Source organism: Suricata suricatta, chromosome 15 (genome assembly GCF_006229205.1).
Source record: "Suricata suricatta isolate VVHF042 chromosome 15, meerkat_22Aug2017_6uvM2_HiC, whole genome shotgun sequence".
Taxonomy (NCBI): domain Eukaryota; kingdom Metazoa; phylum Chordata; class Mammalia; order Carnivora; family Herpestidae; genus Suricata; species Suricata suricatta.
In genome coordinates this window covers 51,125,141-51,133,599 of record NC_043714.1, presented here as the reverse complement: position 1 = coordinate 51,133,599, position 8,459 = coordinate 51,125,141, and positions in this window count along the sequence as shown.

The window sequence follows — 8,459 nt, the reverse complement described above, 5'->3', positions numbered from 1 at the left end:
AAAAAACGGTCTTTGTTTTCATTAGTCATCACAGGAATACAAATTAAACACACTGCAATGCCATCAGACACCCACCAGGATGGCTAACATGAACCAGATAGACAGTATCAAGTCTTGTCTAGGATGAAGAGAAACTGGAACCCTCCCACGCTGCTAATGGCAGTGTAACTAGGTATAAATTCTTCGGCAGATGGTCTGACAGCATCAGCTAACGCTGATATGTCTACACCCAGAGGCAATTCCTCTTCCAGTTATACTGTATTCAAAAGACATAGGTACATATCTTTACCAAAAGACATTTAGAAGAATATTATTGCACTATTCAGACAAATCAAAAGCTGAAAACAACCAAGTCCCTCAGCAGTAAAAATGATAAACAAATTAAAATATATTCACACTGAAAGGACACAGGTCTGAACCAAACTGACTCCATGACAGGCTTCAAGTTTCCCCTCTGACCTTGGAGGCCTAAGTGTTGGTTTCTCAGAATCATTAAACAATAAAAGGGCACAGATTGTTCAACCAGAGACCACCCTAGTAACACCCAATCTGAAGCGGCCAGCTAAAATGCTTAACATTCTTAAGGGCAGGCCTGGAGATAGAAGCTATGGATAATCACTTATGCTTAAGACAAGTTACCCCCTATGTGAGGGTCCTGGGTCCACTCTGTAATTGGTTAATACTCTAAAAGTTGTGATTGGGTCCCGCCAAAAGTAACGAACACTCTGGGCAGTGTGTATGGTTAAAGTTACTGCCAATGATGTTATGTGATAATGATTGGACCCCTGTACCTGTGTCACAATTTCCTGTAACTCCCCCTTCCCAAGACCCATAGAGGCCCTACCCCACCTTTGTTCGGAGCTCTCAGCACGAATCCACTGCATTGGTGAAGTCTGTGAGCCTGAGCTCAAGCCCGTAATGATAATAAAGCCCTTTGCTTTTGCATGTGTGACTCGGTCTCCCTGGCGGTCTCTGGTTTTGGGGAACAATATTGAAATCTGGGCATAACAACACCAAAGGACACTATACAGCAATGAGAATTAATGAAATACATCCTAAAATATGAATGAATCTCACAATATTGAGCAGGAGTAAGCAAAAAGAATATAATCTGTATGATTCAGTTTTATGAAATTCAAAAACAGGCAACATGAATCAACAGTGTTAGAAGTCAGGATAGTCCATCTGGCAGGAGACAGTGACTGGAGGGGACCATAAAGGGGACTCTGGGGTGTTGGTTTGTGTTCTATGTGGAGGCTAGTTACTTGGGTTTGTTCACTTTTTAGAAATTCACATTTATGATCTGACACCTTTCTGAATGTCGTCATATTTCATAAACTTTTAAAAATTACTCTGAACATAAAAAGTAATAGAAATCTCTTATTAGGGCAGCCTTTTCTAATTTGCAAGCTGTTTTCACACATTTTGTCCCATTCAATTCTTTTTTTAATCAACTGACAGACTCATTTGTTCACCAAAATTTATTATATCTCACATGTGCGAGGGACCATGCTAGGTGATGCAAACAATACAAAAGCTGATAAGACATGGTCGCTGCCTCTAGGAGCTTGTGGACTAAACATTGGAGGAGAAATATGTTGTGAAGCAGTACTAGCAACAATAATTTATCGTCTCCCACATAGTAGGCACTGTACATTCTCTCACATTTAACAATTTCAGGAAAATATTTTTATATTGAGTTTATTTTCTTCTATAAAGGGTTAGCATGGTATGAAGGAAAATACAATAAAATTTTCCGGGAAAAGAAAAGAAATTTACTTCCAGCTTCCAGAGTCTGTGTCTAGAGGGACAAATATAATTTTTTTATAGTTTATTTATTTTTGAGACAGAGAGAGACAGAGCACAAATGAGGGAGGGGCAGAGAGAGAAGGAGACACAGAATCCAAAACAGGCTCCAAGCTGTCATCACAGAACCCAACGAACCATGAGATCATGACCTGAGCCCAAGTTGGACGCTCAAGGGACTAAGCCACCCAGGCACCTCTAGAGGGATAAATATAAAGTATATACATGCCGCCCTGCTATCTTCAATAATTTCATCAACTAGTTCTGAGGATCAAGGTATGAATTAAATTGATTCATGGGTCCAGAAACATAATTTCAAATTCCATGCCAATATTTGTTTAATTTTATTATTTCACATGACAACACCTAAGAGAGACTTTTATTTACATTTATTTCTTGAAACCTAAGAAATTTGAACTTTTCTGTTTTTTTATGTTTATTCATTTTTGAGAGAGAAAGAGAGACAGAGAGTGAGCAGCAGAGGGGCAGAAAGATAGAGGCAGACACAGAATCTGAAGCAGGCTCCAGGCTCTGAGCTGTCATCCCAAAGCCTGAGCAGGGCTGGAACCCACGAACTGTGAGATCATGACCTGAGCCAAAGTCAGATGCTTAACCGACTGAGCCACCCAGGCACCCCAGAACTTTTCAAACAAACTACCAATCTGAAAGAATATGAGCAAAGCTATAATATTGAACTAGGAATATAATATAATAGCATATGTAATTCCAAAAAAAAAAGTTAATGCTTCCATTTAATAGAACATGAACTTTACAAATGAATAAATCACCCATGTTCTAGTCTAGTTCATGTCTAGAATATATGTGACCATTCACATCAGATATTCAGCATGATAAATAGCACTTTTGAAAGCATGTGAATATATTTTACATGACTAATCCTGTACAATCCATGGAATTTTACAGATTCCCAATTCAGTAGCATTTGGTTAATATTTAAGTGGATTTCTTTTTTATTTGTTCCATGGTAACATTTGATTGATTTTATCCATATTTGGTCCATTCTCAAAATGTACATCTTTTACTATTAAAAGTCCAACACCTTGAAACAAAATGGCAGCCAATAAATTTTACTATATAAAATTATCTGCTGTAACTAAATCATTGACTCAACCTTTATGCTGGCTGAGTTCCAGGCACTGTACTAGGCACAGATAAAGCAGCTAAATAACTGTAGGCCACCTCTAGAGGAGCAGGGCAGCTTGGAGCAATCATACCTTGGAATACTCTTAAGATCTGTGAAGAATGAACACAATGTTCCAGGCACTGTGCTTAGCACTGGGGGTTATAAGAATGAATGAGACAGGTTCCTGCCTCAGAAAAGCTCACAGTCCTTAGAATGGAGAAGCGTATGCTGTAGGATAATTGTATCATAAAAGAGGTATGAACTGAATGCTATGGCTAGAGAGGGAGCCACATGTTATGCATTATAAAACTAAGAAAGTTTCAAAGAAGCAATATGTGAGCTGGTACTGAAGGCAGAGGAGGTCACCCAAAGCAAAGGAAACTACACATGAAAAAGATAAAGGGGATTCATCCACTCTCTCTTTCCAAGTTCTTGTTTTAAGTCATAAACAGGACTTCAATCCTCTTAGAGATCTTGTAAGATTCCTTTGACCTCTCACTCATTCCATCCTAGATGAAATCATGGCTGATGGGACTGATGACACTGGGGAGCCTCAGTGTCCTCCCACAGGAAGCAGGAGTGTTCCTTTACAGTCTGCCAGCTCCTGGCTTCCCCCGTCCATGTAGGAGGCCAGTACTTATCCAGCTGCTTCATCCATGACCAGCTGCGTAGGCTCAATTCGGGACACTGGATCCAGGCTGCCTCTTCCGAGTCTGCTTTACTCATAATAACACTGATCTATCAATTCTTACCTTCTATGACTCTGTAGTTGTTTCAGAATCTGGAAAGAAGTGATCTCTTCTTCAAAGAACTCTCAAATCCCGATTACAAAAAATTTTCATTGTTTCAGAGTTCAAGGTGTTACAATAATAGTGGGAAATATAGCATGACCAAGGTATAGAGGAAATGACAGGGAAGATAGAATTGGAGAGGGAGTTGGAAGATGGATTGATAGTTTATACCATGACAAAGAAAATTTACTTTATCTTGTTGGCAATGAGGAGACTACAGAAATCTTCAAGCAAGGTAATAAAATGATTAGATTTGTTTTGAACATATTAACGCTAGTAGTAAAATGATGGATTAATAACAATTACAATATAGTGTTTATGATGACATACAATCAGTGTGCCAATGACATCCCATATAGCACCATGTCTAAGTATAAGAAAGACTTGGGTTTAGATTCCTAACTCTGCAATTAGCTATGTAGCCTTGGTCAACTAAGTTAACATCTCTCAAATTTAAGTTTAATCACCCTCTATGTAGATAGTACCTAGTACATAGTGTTGATTGGAAGGTTAATTAATGGGAAATTAGATGCATGCAGTGAGTAATGGATAACATTGGCTTTTATTAGTCCTCTAACACCTGAGATCCTCACTGTCATAGCTAATGAATGACATCTAGAGTAATCATTAGTGTAGCAGGGCTGCTCAACTTCAATCTGTGGTGTCCATTCAAATAAATCAAGAAACTTTCGAAAGTATATATGCTGACACCCCACCTCAACATTCTGATTCAGTGTCTCTGTAGGAGGGCCAAGCACCTGGACATACTGTAAGTTCTACAAGTAATTCTGATGCACGGCCACGATTAAGACTACTTAGTATGTCATAGACTAAACACCACTTTCAGATTCATCAGAGCCTATGTTTTGCTTATAGAGCATAAATAGCATAGTAGTCGACTTGGAGTTTATCAACCCCTGTGCCTCAGTTTCCAAAATCAGCATGAAGAAACAGGAACAGCATTCTTGTACAGAGCCATTACAGATAATAATCTGTATAGAACATTAAAATAATAATACATGCATCTAAGACCAGGAATGCCTAGGTATATTCAAAGGAAGGGATCTCAGTGAGGTGATAAAACAGAAACCATACTGCTTAGTCCCTAATTCAAACACACAAATAAGTCAGAGGTCAGATGTTGCAGTAAAGTCAGAAACCAAGAAGAAAAGGAAAAGTCATTGCTTGCATGGAAGGTGAGAGCAAACAGCAGGTGAGTGAAGAGACAAGAAGGCACAGAAGAACTGAAGATTCTCAAAGCTGGAAGGCAAGGTAGCTGGTCAAGAGCCAAGGCAGGTAGGCAACAAGGTAATCTACAAGGAGGATGAGCAGAAGATACCACCACCATAAAGAAGAGTTTGATTTTAAGGCACCCTTCAGTCCCTGGCAGGAAGCCTTTTCATACCTCCTGCTGCAGGACAAATCAGTCTAGGCCTGCAGGCAGAAGCAAGTAAGCATGAAAACAGAGGAGGGAAGCCTAGGGGAGGAGTAGAACAAGATCTCTGGTGAATAATACTAAACAACTACAAAGACACAAAACCACCCAAAAACAATATTTATACTAAATTTTACTAAATCATAATTTTATATTCAAGAAGCTGTGACAAATGATTGAAAAATATGTCACAGTAATGTGATTTAAAAAGAAAAATGGAACACAAAGAGTAACTTCATTCATTCATTCATTCACTCAGCCAAATATCAATTATTGAATGCCTGCCATTGTCAAGCCCCTCTGCTAGGCACTGGATGTTGGGAAAAACAGATCTCTAAGGATTTTATTGTCTAGCAGGACTAACGAAAATGGAATTATTACAGTGTGACGCATGAAGTCCTATGATACCGTTAACATTAGGGTGTCAGGAAAGATGTCCCAATGTGAAGCTTTGAAAAGTTCACAGAAATGAGAGAATGTAATCTCCTGTGAATGGTACCATGCACAAGGATAAGATGGTAAGAGAGGGCAAGGCATGTTTGAAGATTCAGAAGTAATTCAATATGGCTAGAGCATATGTTGTGAGGTTAGGAAAACTGCAGGTGGAAAGACAGACTGGAGACCTCTGATGGAAGGATATGTTAAAATCTTTGAATTTTACCCAAAATATAATTCTCTCTGACTTCTAGTAATTTTAAGTAATATATTCAAAGATTTGCAACAGAAAATGCAACGTGAAATAGAAAACCAAATAAAACATGAATTCAGACATGTAATTATCCCTGCACTGTCAAATAAAGATTCTGGTTAAGAATGAACTGGTTTAGACCAGTTCTAAAAATACAGAAGAATCCCTTTTTAGGGGGTAGCTTCAAATGTTTACCTCAAAATTTATTCTGCCTATTGAAGGATTCAGTATTTTTAAAAAAATAATCTTAAGAAATTCTACAAGGATCACCTCAAGGGCTAAAGACAGATCTAACTTTATTCCATATTAATTTTTAAAAATAAATATAAACCTTACAATGTCTCTGAAAATGAAGAAAGGGTAGAATAAAGAGTTATCACATCAAACAAGAAGGATGTGTTGATTTAACTACAAAATGGTTAGAGATTACTATTTTTTGATAGCCCTACACTCTCAGCTGTTAGAGGATATGGTGTCAGTTTAGGGAACAGCCCCAGTGAAGACTGTTAGGAAATTTATTTAGGGATTTTATCTCTTTTTCTAGCCGAATCTCCATCAAATCCATTTTTTCCTATTTCTAGCATGGTGGAAATAACGTACCACTGAGTGGTTTCAAGACACTACAGATTTAAGATCTGCAGCTTCTACTGGGCTCCCTGCCCTGGCCAGCACATCTCAGCCAACTCCCTCTCTCATTTCCCCCAGCAGCTATGCCAAACACCTCAGTGTCCAAGTTTTCTCACTCACTTGCAGCCAACTGCCTTGCTCCGACTCACTGGATGTAGGAACCAAGTAAAGAGGTTACACACAGTGGACTAATGTTTGTGAAATGAGTGGACAGCCAAGGAAACACCCACATGTAAGGGGTAACTAGATGAATGGTGGCCTTTAAAGAAAACTGAAAAGGATAAAAAACCAAGAGGCAAACAAACACCTTAGCGTTACAAAACTCAAACAGAATCAATACGGGCCAAAGAGTCCACTGAGAATGGCATATGATGATCATGGCAAGTAGTGGCTTTATTTCAAATAATTTCAGTGGGGTGACAAGAACTGAAACCAGCCTGTGGTTGGCTGGATAGCAAATGAGAATGCCAAAGAGAAAAAAAGCAAGTGTGCAGTACTGTTTTAAGAAGGCTGTCTGTGAAATAGGGAGACGTCATGATTGACTAAAGGAAAGTTTCATTGTGGGTATGGCAATGGTGGTGATGGTGGTAGAGGGGGTGAAGGAGGTGGCAGAAGTGATGGTGCAGATGACAGATGTGAAGGTGGTCATGGCAGTGGTGGTCTTGGAGGTGATGAAGATGCTAGTGGTGACAGAGACAGTGAGGGTGGTGGTGAAGATGCTGGTGGCAGGGGAGGTGGTGGTTTAAGTAATGATGCGGGTGGTGATGGTGGTGGTAGTGGCAATAGCAGAAATGGAAATAGTAGTTTTAAATAAAGGAAATAGTTGAGCATGTTTATCTGCTAAGGTGAAATAACCAGTAAGAGAAAGAGAATAAAGAAAAACAAATGGAGTAGGTCCCAAAGGAAAATAGACATGGAGTTTAGAGCACAGGTGGAGGAACCAAACTGCAACACCATCTTCCATAGTCAAGATTCCCAAAATGAACTACCGGCAGCTCTCCAAACATGTCATGGACTTCTGTGCGGCTCTGCATTAGGTCTGGTGCTACTCTCTTAGCTTAGCCCATCCTTTCTACCTCTTGTCTTCTTTAATTCTTTTTCTTCAATATAGAATTCTGGATCTATCTCTTCCAGAAAGCCTTTTCTAAGCCACTCCACTAGCTTCACAGGATGCCTTTTCTCTGGGCTTCCATAATACACCACCCATGGTCCATCACAGGACTCTTCATACTATATTGTAATTGTTTTAAAAGCAATAGAATGTAAGGTCCATGAAAGCAAACATTGTATTCATTAGACTTTCATTATGAATTCAACAAAATTAATATAGCACTACTACTACCACCACTAAATATGATTTACTTATAAGCATCTACTAGTATGCCAGACAGTGCTAGATGTTAGATCAAAAAGCAGGTGGGGTAAAATTTGTGAATAAAGTTGTATTGTGACAGAGTCACATACCTTCTTGTTTGTCTCAAAGACTCAAATTATCAGTGTAGTGAGAAGGCAGACATAGACAATATAAGTAAACCAATTTTTGTTGAAGGAAAAAATTCAATTAGGACATAAAATACTCGAGCAAGAAGCTAAGAGAGACAGCTGAGACATTATTCCAAAGGACTACTGGTATTTCCACTACAGGAAACCAAACTCTCAATTATCCCATTGTAAAGTTAAATTATCCAAATCTTTCAAGCTCATATCCTGATCCAAATAAGACTCCAGCTGGGGTCTCCCCAGCAATAAAAAAGAAAATCTGGTTCTGGTGCCTGGACGGAGAGGCTGACTGTAACACTTGCTGACAGCTGGGAGACCTATGTGATCTTTATATTGTTCTTGTATCTTCTTTAGAAGACTTTATTATGAATTTTTAATGGTAAAGCCTAGCTAAAAAGATGACCTTAATGTATTCTTGGTTTCTCTTTATTTTACACGTACACATATACTCATGTCAGACTCAACATT